This window comes from Oncorhynchus mykiss, chromosome 20, assembly GCF_057628025.1.
Source record: "Oncorhynchus mykiss isolate SJ-2025 chromosome 20, ASM5762802v1, whole genome shotgun sequence".
NCBI classification, from domain to species: domain Eukaryota; kingdom Metazoa; phylum Chordata; class Actinopteri; order Salmoniformes; family Salmonidae; genus Oncorhynchus; species Oncorhynchus mykiss.
This window is the reverse complement of record NC_143041.1, coordinates 21,765,689-21,779,783: the sequence shown is the minus strand read 5'-3', so window position 1 is coordinate 21,779,783 and position 14,095 is coordinate 21,765,689.

Here is a 14,095-nt window from a genome sequence, read left to right as displayed (position 1 = left end):
TTTTATTCTGTTACCAAACTTTGTATCTGCACAGTTCTTCCTTTAAACGGGATATTATAACAATTGAAAGTAGTCTTTGTGCATAGAGTTCTGTAGTTTGGTCAACTATGATATCAAAGGTTTTTGTTTGGGGAAAATTTTTTATTCTCTAATACAGTTACCATGGAATTCCCCAGTGTTAAAGTAACTGTCCAGTTCTGTTAACTCATACCTAAATAATGTTGTTGACTCATCCTGTACTCGTATTTGTGGCCAAAGCATAAATTGGAGAGAAAAAAAACACTTAAAAACCCCACCTCAAACAGACCGTTTAAAAAATGCTTGCTATTTCCTCATAGAGGATGATGTCATCCTCCTGAGGAGGATGAGCTGGCCAATCAGCGGTCTACTCACATGAATATATATACACCCACACCATTCTGTTGTTGGGGTACACACACACCATTCCAACACAACACAGAAAATCTACTTTTTAACACACTTAATTACACTTTTTGTTTTTACTATTTTACTCATATTGCAATTAATTATTGGTCATATTTAATAGAAATCTGTAAACACATTAAAGTTACTTTAAGAGTACAGTACATAGCAGAATTGCACTATATGGAACCCCTTTCTATCCCACTTATGTCTCTCTAGCCCTAGGCATATTCAACCTGGTCTCAGAGCATTTCATATCATTCAGTACGTAAATCTGGGACACTCCATACATTATGTTACGATTCGTATGGTATGTATTCTTTTGTGCATGTCCATCAGGCATTTCATTACAAATTAGTCCATCAGCCATTTCATTACAAATTACTATTTGTATTAAATGTTACAATTTGCAAAATGTACAATATGTTACGCATTCTAGCTAGGTGGCTAACGTTAGCTAGCTAGTTAATGTTAGCTAGGCTTGGGGTTAGGGTTTAGGGTTAAGGTTAGGGTTCAGTTTAGGGGAAGGGTTAGCTAACATGCTAAGTAGTTGCAAAATAGCTTTTAAAAAAAGGAGACGTATTTGAAAAGTTGCCTTTGATGAGACTCAAATTCACACCCTTCGGGTTGCTAGACATTCACTTTATATATTCACCCAACCACCCTACTTTCATTTTTGACTTAAATAACCATCTGTCTTATGTAACCATACCAAACGTAACATATCATACATACTAAGTTCAGTGTCACGGATTTACATTTACTATGTTACATCTAGTCTATGAGATCAGGCTGTACTGTGTCAGATACAAGACTGCATGAGGCATGGGGCTGGTTTGGTCCATGTGTGTTTATGTAGTCTGCGTGTGCTCTGCGTGTGGAGGTGCATTCACAGCAAGCCTATGGGGGATTTGCCCATTGAGCCAAATCGTGGCGCACTTATCTCTTCCAGCTCTTTATCTCCACGACCCCTAATTGCTGACTTCCAATCACACTGTTTATCCTCTGATAGAGGGAGGATTTTTTTCCCTTCCACATCCAGTTTGTTCACTCAGACTTCCCTTCCTAACCTCCACCCACCCTCTGCCCTCACTGGCTACCTAGACCTGAGGGGAAATGAAACCATTGACTTCTTTAGAATAGATGGTTACAATAAGAGGAGGAACTACTTATGTAGATCAAGAGGATGCCAGTGTTTGATGAGAAAAGAAGATGTATCTCTGATGGTATGCGTGTGTTTACTCCCCGAAATAGCTAGGCTCTTTTGGTGTTCATAGGCTTCCTCTGAAACAGATTATCTCTCCTTCTTGTTGTGTATTGATTTGCCTCATTATTTCTTCATTGTGTCCTTGATGAAGAAGAGTCCCCATATACAAGTAACTGCCAAAATAAAGGAAACGCGTGAGTAAATGAGGGATATAAAGTATATTGAATGGTTCCCGAGTGTTTATAAGCAATCAACATCTCATCATTCTTAGGGTCATAAATAAAAATGAAGAGTTTCCCATTATTTTGGCTACCATGGCTAGAAGAGATCTCAGTGACTTTGAAAGAGGTGTCTCAAAGGAGCGTGTGTGTGTGTGGGGGGGGGGGGGGGGTCTCAGTCACCTGATCTCAACCCAATTGAACACTTATGGGAAATTCTGGAGCAGCGCCTGAGGCAGTGTTTTCCACCACCATCAACAGAACACCAAATTATGGAAATTCTAGTGGACCAATGGTGTCGCATCCCTACAATAGAGTTCCAGACACTTGCCAAATCTATGCCACGGCACATTGAAGCTGTTCTGGCATCTTGTGGTGACTCAACGCCCTATTAAAACACTTTGTGCTGGTGTTTCTTTTATTTTGGCAGTTACCTGTATACACTCCATGAAAGATCAGCCATGAAATATTGTCCATAACATTTATTTGTCAGGCTTTTCCCTCCAACACATGATCCAGTCCCAAGCCAGCAGGCCTTGGCGGTCTGTGGTAAGGAATCCGCCAATGTTGTGTTGTGGTGAACCAACACGCCACCACCTCAAAGCAGCCTAAATCAACGCAAACCATCTTGAACTAATTCTCTGTTTGAGGAGGGTTGTGGATGGGGAAGGCGAAGGGGATGAATTACGTTCTCATGGATCTGGTCTTCATAACCTGGACTTGACTTTGTTGGTAGACCACAGCAACCAGAGCTTCAGTTTCAGCCCTAACATCTGAACAGAGCACTAAAACCTAACTTATCTTGACTGTAACTCGACCACCTTCAAAATGGAACATGTTTCAGATACTGAAGGGTAGAAATGTGCTTCAGCGCTCACAGCTGGTTGATATGTGGTAACAGAGGGGGGAAAACACACAATGGAAGGGCGTTTTTGCATCATTTGGAGGATGAGAGAAAGTGGTGGTGGTGGCGATGGGCGGTTGGCCCATCCCGTGGAACAGTTGAGCTCACTGCGTTCTCACTGCTGAGTGTGATTATCCAAACTGGAGCAGGACCAGGCTAGCTAGCTCTAATGAAGCCGGCTCTCATCTGTCAGTGTGTGAGTGTGAGTGAGAGAGTGTGAGTGAGTGAGAGAGTGTGAGTGTGAGTGAGAGAGTGTGAGTGAGAGAGTGTGAGTGAGAGAGTGTGAGTGAGAGAGTGTGAGTGAGAGAGTGTGAGTGAGAGAGTGTGAGTGTGAGAGTGTGAGTGAGAGAGTGTGAGTGTGAGAGTGTGAGTGTGAGTGTGAGTGTGAGAGTGAGAGAGAGAGAGTGAGAGTGAGAGTGAGAGAGAGAGTGAGAGAGAGAGTGAGAGAGTGAGTGAGTGAGTGAGTGAGTGAGTGTGAGAGTGAGTGAGTGAGTGTGAGAGTGAGTGAGTGTGAGAGAGAGAGAGAGAGAGAGGGAGAGAGAGAGAGAATAACAACGTGAAGTGCGATCAGTCTGACTGCCATTCGAAATTAAAACTGAAGCGATGTGTGACCCAGCACCATGGTTTCAGAGTTACACCCAAAACAAACAAACAAAAGAGCTTTGGTCGTGTGTGTGTGTGTGTGTGTGTGTGTGTGTGAGACAGATATCCAATGGGGATCCTATCTTCTTACTGTGCATGTGTACGCACACACACACACACACACACACACACACACACACACACACACACACATATACGATACGCACACAACATTTTGATGGATGGATTTCCCCTCTCCAAAACTGAGACAGGGCTTAGAGGAATCCTCTGGTGGCTTCATTCACCAGACTCATGGAAACCAGCTCGCCAAATACCTAACACTGAACATCATGTTCCATTGGTTCCATACAGCCAATGATATTAGGGTGTCTTGGAAACTCAGGTAAAAAGGTGACTGTCAGGAGTCAGGACTGGCTGTGTTATTGGAAAGTGGGTGGTGGCCATAACAAATAGAATCTCTATTGTGGTGAGACATGTTTTTAAATGACTAACGTTAAATGAACTACGTTACGTTAAATGAACGACAAAAGTTGCCAACCTTCAGTTGTGCTTGTCTGCTATCGACGTATACAATAGATTGTGTGTGTGTTCACCTCCTCTACAGATCTCACGAAAGTTATTGTATCTTATGTGCATTTGGATGGGGTTCAAGTATACTGCACACGCTAGCCGCATATATGTGAATGAAAACCATTTTTGTTTTTATCTTTATTTATGCTCAGGGGAGGCAATGGGACTCTCCATTCAAGCCGTAATTTTGTCACCTAAGGTTAGCTCATATGGAAAGCTGTTTCCAGAGGTTGCTTCATCTCACATGGTTTCAATCGCAGTATCCCGGAGACCTGTGGCTCCACGGCAGACCCTCTCCCTGGGACTCTGTGGCCTAGGGCAGGCCTGGGTACAGGGGAGCAGCAGAGGAGAGGAGGAGAGAGGAGAGTGGTGCTGCGCTGTAAATGAGTCTTCACACACCTCTGTGCTGAACTTGTCAGCTCCCTCAGTACCTCACCCTCATTCCTTCCATGTGTTTTTATTAAGTCTTGAAAAATGACATGCTGAATCATTGGGGAAGTTTCCCCTTTCACTTCTCCCTCTGACACGCTGGTTCACGCACCAAATCACTGTATTCTCCAGGCAGCATTCATTCCCGTCAATGTCCTTCGTTGCTGAAGCAGCATTTGACAAATGCAACTTTTCATTTGGAGCGAAATATTCAGCATTCAAGACATTGGCAGGAAAAAGAAAATTAGCCTTGTTTGTTTTCATTTTGCGTCCAAAGCAGTAGGGAAAAGAACGAGGTAGGGGAATGTTTCAAGTAGCGCATAACTTTAGCAAAGAGCTTTTCTCCTCTTCACAGTTGGATTCAGCGGTGGGATCTGTGGAGGAGCTGTGTGTTCACATGGATCCCGTGGAGAGGAGAGGAGGGACAAGGTCGCTCCAGGTCAACGACAGGCACTACAGGAGGATGTGCTGGTGGTGGTGCAGTCTAATCTCACCATGTCTGCTGATACGGGCCCACAGAACACGTCTGTCAGTAGAGCTGGGCCTATAGGCACTGACAGACAAATCTCCCAGGAACTACTGTGTAAAATACAAAACAGAGGGCGCTACTGCTATGGGAAGTGGGTACATTGTCCATTGCCCATGCTAATAGAATGCAGGCTAGCTTCCACACCTTTTTTTTTTTCATTCTCACACAGGTCAGGAGTGTCATTTGGGTTATCATTCAGTCAGATTTATCAACAAAACTTCTTCATTATGGGAAAAGGAGCTGGGTTTCAGTGTGTCTTCCGAGTATTGTGAGTGTGTTTGACTGTAGTATAGATTAGTATTATGAAATGTATCAACAATTCCCTCTTGAATCAGCATTGCAACAATGGCATCCAATGTATATTACGGAATGAAGTGGGTTTCATCAATTAACGTGAAGGATGAGGAAGCATTAGAGCCGAGAAAATGTCAAATAAAAAAACACTGTTGTGTAATCAGTTACCCGTAGGCATGGAGTCGTGGTATGTACCAGCACTAGACTCCTGCTGTACTATGTACTGTTTAAGTATGATGACAGACTGGCTCTGGTCTGGTCTAGTGGCTACAGCACTGTGATAAGATCTCCTCCAGAGCTGCATTCTACAACAAACAAGGGCCCCCATAAATGATTGGGGAGATTTCTCAACCCTGGCTGCAGACATAAACACTGGCCCTCATGGATGGACTGAGACTAGGGGAAATGAAGATCTACCACCACCATTAGTCCAATTAGGATTCAATGCCTATGAATCCACTGGGCTTTCCTTGTTTCAGTTGTTTGCCAGTGTGGGGAAAGGGGGGCAAAAGTACACTACAGTTACACAAATGGCAACAAAGGAAGAAGCTTGTGTAACCAACCACTCAGGAGAAGAATTCCCCCTCATCTGAGCAGATTCTTTGCTTTCCTTCTAAGTCGGGCCGGCGAGGTAGAGTTGCAGGGCGAGCTCTCAGATTCCAAGGGGCACTGGTGTTGTGTTGGGTACTGCCACTTCTGACAAGGATCACCCTGACTTAGCAGAGATAAGACATCTCGGCCCTCTCCTTACTTGGCCAGGTGTGTTCTGCATCCAGGTTCACTGCAATTTGTTGCCACAGTGTCTTTGACTCAGTTGGCTAGCTGGGCTTTAATGATATACCGAGTGGGTTAGATCAAGACTCAGGTCCTCGGGCTGTTTGTGTCCTGTCACTTTGACTTTGGTTTAGCATCAGATACACAGTATCTTCCTAGTCCAGAACGGCTCATTTTCCAACACTTACGAAAGAGAGATGCACGTTTCTCTTGATGTCTTGTGGTGCTCCCAGCTTTGACAATGGTCATGTTTTAAAGTTTGGATGCCTAATGAAGACCTAAGGGTCGAAACGTTGTTATAAATATCACCAGGGAGCATGAGCAGCAGTGTGCAGCGTTTTCCTTTCTGTTTTCCATGAGTTTACCTATGACTCCAGCGTCTACGGAAAGTACCTGGATGTGACTATGTTCTTCAGCTTTTGTACACGTTTAAAGGTTCCCAGACTACGGCAGCAGAGTCCCGACTGCATCCATTAGAAGTACAGACACAATTGAAATAATTACGGGGGGAAGGAGCACAGGAATTTCAGGGATCATTCTATCCAATACCATCCAGTAACTGAGTTGTACTTTCTGTTAGTCACTGTTAGTTACTGTTACATGTTGTGTAAGACTGTAGGTGAAACACGTTTTACCGGCAGGCCTATTTTGTTAAAGAATAATAGAAAATCATTATGAAATAATAGTAACATTATTTGGGTAGTCCATCTGTATTTGCTTTACTGACTATCAGTAACATTTCAACTAACTATCTACGGACCCTAGTCCCTAGCTCTGACCATAACCTTAACCTTTATACTAACCCTTATTCCAAACCTAACCCTAACCGTAACCTTAGCAAGCAGTTGCTCATCAAAAGATAGTTTATTGATAACATGACCATCTGTAGAGCATCTACAGACGAACTCTCCAAATAAAGTGTGACCGAAATCTTACATTTCTCTTATTGATTTAACCTTCATTTCACCCAGAAAGTCCCAGAATCTCTTTTGAAATAGAAATCTGGACAATAAAAATGTAAAAAGTACAAAATGAAAACATACAATACAAACAGCACAATCAACACAACGCCATGAGTTAATCTGGCCTTGCTACTTTTGATAAGCCACATTCGTTTAACAACGACGATGATAAAGTGTACTAAAGCCCTGAAGTCAAACACTTAGGACTTCCAAACATACTGCAAGTCATAAAGATGTGTGGGGTGGGGTATGTCATGTCATAAATATAACCACAAACATAAAGTGTCATGTGAATATTTAACAACAACGTAAGAATGCAGTGTCTTTAGAAGTCTAGCTAAAGCAAAACCGACACTTGCAATGAACTTCAAGGCACCTCGCTCTCTTGCCCCACCAGTTTCTGTGAAGATGCTTACCCTGTGGCCTCATTATTTTACAAAGAAAAAAAGCTGAAGCCATGTTCTTTGTTTCATAAAGTACTCTGGTTTTTAAGGGGGTGTTATGGTTTGCAGATGTCACACTGCATAGCATTTGGTCCGAGTCATTCCCTGTGCTCTTACAGCTGAACCTATCCTCTGAAGCGTCAGGACGAGAGATTTTTAAAGGCAGCCAGTGGAAGAGCAAGGCCCCACAGAAATTCAGCTAGAGTGGTTATCTCTGTGTGGGGTGAAAACACTAAACTCATACACGTGGACATAGATGTATAGACACATGTATGCACACACAGAAACAGATACGCACATGTATGCAGATATGTACGCGCATGAATAAACACACACGTTGCTAACCCACCAATCGTAGAAACAGAAGACCTGCTCAGGGATCTCTCGGACCACATGGGATGATGTCTCCTGCAAGCTTATCACATCATTCCTTACACTCCACTTGTATTCAGAGAGACAGCTGCTGGGAGATATATTATGCTAACGACATAGACCTCCAACTACATGAAAATCTGATGGAACTGTCTGCTGTCAGACTCATGAACCAGAAACCCCTTCCACCCCCCAACGGAGCCCCCTTCCGTGCCTCTGCTCCCCGCTTCCCTGCCACACATTTCTGGCTCCAAGACTGATGGATTGGCGTCTTGGTCCCTGGGCCGGAGGCTAGCAGAGGGGGGCCACTCAGTGATGTGAAAAAGTAGTCCCATCTGCACATTATTATCTGCACATTATTCTCCTCATGAAGGGAAAGCAAATGTCCGTGCATCACTTCATTATAAATGACTCTGATTTTGAGGAGCGCTTAGGCAGAATACCAAGCCAGGCAGGCTGTATCCTTGGGACTGCAAACCAATATTGGACCACAACACAGGGGCGGATGTTCACCGGATCTTAGGCTCCGCCATGGACACCTCTGTGGAGAAAGGGTGATTGATGAGCATTCGTGTGTGTGTGTGTGTGTGTGTGTGTGAGAGAGAGAGAGAGAGTACATGTCTCTGCAGTGTGTGTTTTTGCACAAGGATTTGTTTGTCTACTGCCTAAGTGTGTGCGAGTATGTCTACTCTAAGTGTGCCTGTGTATTGGCAAAGAAAATAGCATGCATGTCTATGCTTTGGACCTGCGCCAATCACAGTGATACGTATCGTTACTCTAGGCTGGTGTACTTTTGCCCTCACAGTCATTATCAGAGCTCTGTAAATAGCAACCCACTGCGCCAGTGAAAGGAAACGGCCCTTCTCCAATCAGCCTCATCAGTAGTTTCACTAATGGCTTCCTAAAACGCCACACAGATCATATTTTTCATGATGCATTGCCTTTTCCGCTCGAGATCCAAGGCCCTCAGATATGATTAATCACCAGATCACCTACGGTTCTATCATAACGAGCTACTGACGACATATTTCCATATGCTTTGATTCCTTTTAAGTGGAATTGCAGTGGTTCTGTTGACATTTTCTCTTCACACCAATGATTTACATCTAACTAGTGACCCAAGGTTCACCGCTGTGACTCAGCCAATCCCGAGTGGGTTCGGTATACTGGTTATGTTACAGTTTCCTGCTCTGTGGAGGTGAACGTAAGAGCGTAAGGATGAAGATGCTATCAGAGTGGTTGAATTCAGTGTGCCCTCTGTACTTTGTAAGACCCCCAGGACTAGGCTATAACGTTGAGATTCTCCAGTTCAATGTTCCTTCCCCTCATCCCAAAAGTGATATGGCAACTTGTGAATGTTTGTGTCAACTATTTGACACAATGACCTCTATGATTGCTGCGGTGTACTGGTTTGTCATCTGTTTTGTTCGAGTTTGTGGTCCTTACTTTAGTATGTGTTGAGTCCCCATTGGGTGATGTCACAATGCTTAGTACAATGTGATTGTGGACAAATAGTAACGCAAGGTTTTGTCGTAACTTTTTGGAATCTTGAAGCCATTTGAGATCTCTGCTAAGGTGATTCGTGATTACCTGTCATATCTTTTCCAGTTGTGAGATACATTTTCCAAGAAATCTGCGCCGTGATCATTGTCGTGATTTACGGCCCATGATAATCATGTTTCGTTTGGTTCTTGTGATGTTCTGTTGTGGTTTCTACTCTGTAACCTGCGATTGTACAGTATTGTCTGTGGTGACCCATCAAATCTCAAATCAAATGTATTTGTCACATACACATGGTTAGCAGATGTTAATGTGAGTGTAGCGAAATGCTTGTGATCGTGATATGATCTGTTCAGGAGATCTTTTCTGAACAACCGTCTGAGATGATCCAATCTGCAGTGACCTGCTGCTAGTATCTGCTTCTGTGATCTACTGTATTGGTAGTGATCCATGCTAGTAGTGATCTGTCAATTTGTAATGATCTATGATAGTACGTATACACTATGGTGGTCTGTAATGTAGCGGTTTGAAATCCCGTGCTGCCAGGATCTCTGAGGTTCAGCCCTTGCTGCCAGGCCTGGCTTCGGTGTGGGAAAATGTCTCTGTTATTGTACACACAATGCTCATGACGCATTTGTTTATGTGCTCCCTCAAATAATGGGAACATTAAATATTTGGCCCAAATAATAACAATCCATTTCCCTCCACCAAAAAGGGCTAATCCCGAGAAGATAATTAAGCAAACAAATTCCTTTATTTGGTGGGTTGAACAAAGATCAGTCTGCGCATCCTTTTATTTGCAAACATTAGCTCAGTTTGTGTACCGTATGTCTCCACCGGTCACTGGGTGGGACAGTGGCAGGCATGTTCTAGCATACCTTATGTAGAAAGAATTTAGGCCTATTTTTTTTTTTTTTTTTTTTTATCCATATACATCTGGATGTCTGTAGTTAGTGTAACCCTAAACAGAAAACCCCAACTTAAAAAAAATGCATAATGGCAAGAGATGTTTGTTTCCAAATAACGCTCCAAAATGCCAAATGAAGAGTCTGGTTTGTAGTCCGCATCTTTAACGGTAAGTCTGAACTTGATCCTGGGACTTTCCTCTGCCTCTCACCACAGTGATGGCCCTGTGCATTCTTATGCATTCTCACGACAGATAAAACTCTGCCATGTCTTTTTCCATTCTCACCCACACGCACTGCAACTTCTTCCATAAATGGAGAATTCCTATAAAAATGCCAGGACACATGAAGATACAAGCCAGGAATTATAGCCCTGTAAACACTGTGGTGCAGTCATATGTCGTATAGGTTACCTACTTACTTATTTTTCACTGGGCATTGCATATGCTAACTTCTTAATTCCCACGATGGGTATCGAAGTAGTGTATTGGAGGTATAGGCCACATCAATTATTAAGGCTGATCAAACCGATCAGAATGTTTAGCTTAAAATGTTGACTTTTATCACTTCACATTTTAAGCTCAGCAATTCACTAGCCTAAAGGGTAGGCCTACTTGTGAATCTTCCAATTGCAGGACAACACAGTTCTAAAATGAGCACTGCACATGCGAGCGCTTTCATGAACAGAGATGGAAATATCTGTTAGAAATTTTAGAAAGAGGGCAGATGTAAAGATTAAACAACTATCATGGGTTGCTAATGTGACTAACATAATGCCTTATGGCTGCTAGACCACGAAAGAAAGTTGATTTGAAAACCAATCGAACAGCAGTCTTGATAAAACAATTGCCTTCACGTTTCTATGTGGGATTTTGGCTGTAGGCTACTTTGATGCAAGGTAAGACATGCCTCATAATGTGAAGTAAAACGTCCAGGTTTAGGGACAGTTAAGGAATGTGAAAAATATAGCAATGCTTATGATAGGCCTAAATGTCTTCTGGTAGATGGAAAGGCTTTCCAAAAAACATTCTTAATAAAATGTTAATTAGCTACAAAGTAGCCTATGCCTATCTGGCAGAATGATATCTTGATTGTTTGCATCAAGTCAAGTGGCCATTTGTTTTGCAAACTCCATCTCATGTGCTACAGAAACAAGCTAACCAAACAACAGTGCTAGGTGCCTGTACACTTGAACTAGCCTAAAGGGTAACTACACTCAAAATGTAAATGTGACCTCAACAGTGGTCTCCCGGCGTGGTTTAAGCATTGTTATGGACTTAGAACGCCCAATTCTGTTTTTTCCCCCTATTGAAACAGTGTGACAATGAGAGCGAAATCTGAAACCTGTGTATTTCTGAGTCAATTGACAGCCTCATTTATCAGTTTCAATAGTAGGACATACTATTAGCCTACTTGCACAGTACAGCTTGGGTTTGCCTGACTGCCACGCCCTGACCATAGAGAGCCTTTTATTCTCTATGTTGGTTAGGTCGGGGTGTGACTAGGGTGGGTAATCTAGGTTGTTTTATTTCTATGTTGGCCTGGTATGGTTCCCAATCAGAGGCAGCTGTTTATCATTGTCTCTGATTGGGGATCATATTTAGGCAGCCATTTCCCCACTGTGTTTTGTGGGATCTTGTTTATGTGTAGTTGCCTGTGAGCACTCCAGAATGTCACGTTTCGTTTATTCTTTATTGTTTTCTTGTGCGGTTCTCTTATAATAAAAGAATGTCGAACCAATTTCACGCTGCGCTTTGGTCCGAATGTTCTTACGACGATTGTGACACTGACTGTGAAAGACCAATATCATGACAGAAGATCCCACCACACCAGGACCAAGCAGTGTGCCCAGGAGGAGAATGTATCCTGGGCTTGGGAGGAGATCAAGGAGGAGAAGATATCCTGGACTTGGGAGGACACGAAAGCCATCCTTGGAAGCAGACGCAAGGAGAGAAGGGAAGACAGCGACGACGCCGAGGTTCGCGGCCACAACGAAAGCCCAAAGAACAGCGCCAAGAAATGTTTTGGGGGGGGGCACACCGGGTGGTCGGCGGAGCCGAGGAGTGAACCAGAGCCAATCCGGGAGAAGATGGAGAGTGAACGGAGAGAGTCAGAGACCGTCAGTGAGCTGATGGAGAAATTGGAGGAGAGAGAAATGAGAGAGTTGTTGTGTTGGAATTCGCCCTAATGAGTGTGTTGTCAGTTTGATGCCACCTGAGTCAGCTCTCCATACTCATCCTGAGGAGCGTGCTAGCAATCTGGTAAAAACTGTGCTGGCTCCACGCACCAGGTATCCAGTACGCCTCCACAGCCCAGTACGACCTGTGCCAGCTTCCCGCACTCGCCATCTGGAGTGTGTCATCTGTCCGGGAAAATTTGTGCCGGCTCTACGCACCAGACCTCCAGTACGCCTCCACAGCCCAGTATGTCCTGTGCCAGCTCCACGCACTAGGCCCCCGGTGTGCCTTCCCAGTTCGGTACGTCCTGTGTCTCCTCCTCACGCTTGCACTGAAGTGCGTGTCACCACGCACTGACGGTAGCCAGTCCAGAGCTTCCGGCGACGGTCGCCAGTCCAGAGCTTCTGGCGACGGTCGCCAGTCCAGAGCTTCTGGCGACGGTTCACGGTCCGGAAACTCCTGCGACGGTCCACGGTCCGGAACCTCCTACGACGGTCCACGATCCGGAACCACCTACGACGGACCATGGTCCGGAACCTCCTACGACGGTCCACGGTCCAGAACATCCTGCGATGGTCCACAGTCCGGAAGCTCCTACGGCGGTCCACAGTCCGGAGCCTCCTACGACGGTCCACAGTTGGGAACCTCCTGCGATGGTCCACGTTCCGGAACCTCCTGCGACGGTCCACAGTTGGGAACCTCCTGCGATGGTCCACGTTATGGAACCTCCAGCGAGGCTCAACGGTCCGGAGCTTCCAGGCAAGGCGTCCAGTCCCGCTCCAGGGCAGGAGCCTCCCTCTGTACCGGTACCCAGTCCGGGTACGGTGTCCAGTCCAGCTCTATGGCCGGAGCCTTCCTCTGTGCCGGTGCCCAGTCCAGGCACGGCGTCCAGTCCCGCTCCAAGGCCGGAACCTTCCTCTGCGTCGGGGCCCAGGTCAGGTCCAGTGTCCAGTTCTGCTCCACGGCCGGAGCCTTCTTCTGCGCCGATGTCCAGTCCAGGCACGGCGGCGTCCAGTCCTGCTGGAGGGGGGGGGGGGGGGGGGGGGGGGTACTATCACGCCCTGACCATAGAGATCCTTTTGTTCTCTAAATTGGTTAGGTTGGGGTGTGACTAGGGTGGGTAATCTAGGTTGTTTTATTTCTATGTTGGCCTGGTATGGTTCCCAATCAGAGGCAGCTGTTTATCGTTGTCTCTGATTGGGGATCATATTTAGGCAGCCATATCCCCACTGTGTTTTGTGGGATCTTGTTTATGTGTAGTTGCCTGTGAGCACTCCAGAACGTCGCGTTTCGTTTAATCTTCATTGTTTTATTGTGCGGTTCTCTTATAATAAAAAAATGTCGAACCGATTTCATGCTGCGCTTTGGTCCGAATGTTCTTACGACGATTGTGACACTGACTGTGAAAGTCCAATATGGGATTCATAATTTTAGGTCATTCAGTGTGTATGTCACCATTTCTCATAGAATATTTCACACAGCGCACCCTCCCTTCGCCGGGTAGGCCGTTTAGATGTTTTTGTTGTGAAATTAGAGTATACCCACTTCTCCAGTTACCACTGCATGGGAAAACGCTGTCTTTATCCACTGTTAATAAATAAAGTTGAATTGAATTGTATTGTGTGGTGCGTGATTGACAAGCGAATGGGCGGTTGGCATGTAGGCCCATTCATTGGCTTTCCTGTTTATGCATGGCACAGTTTGACTCGGGCCTTGTGGACCTGCTGGGAGAGAGCAGTGTTTACATGCAGCTGACTGGCAGAGGAGGGGAGGGTGTGGCTGTGT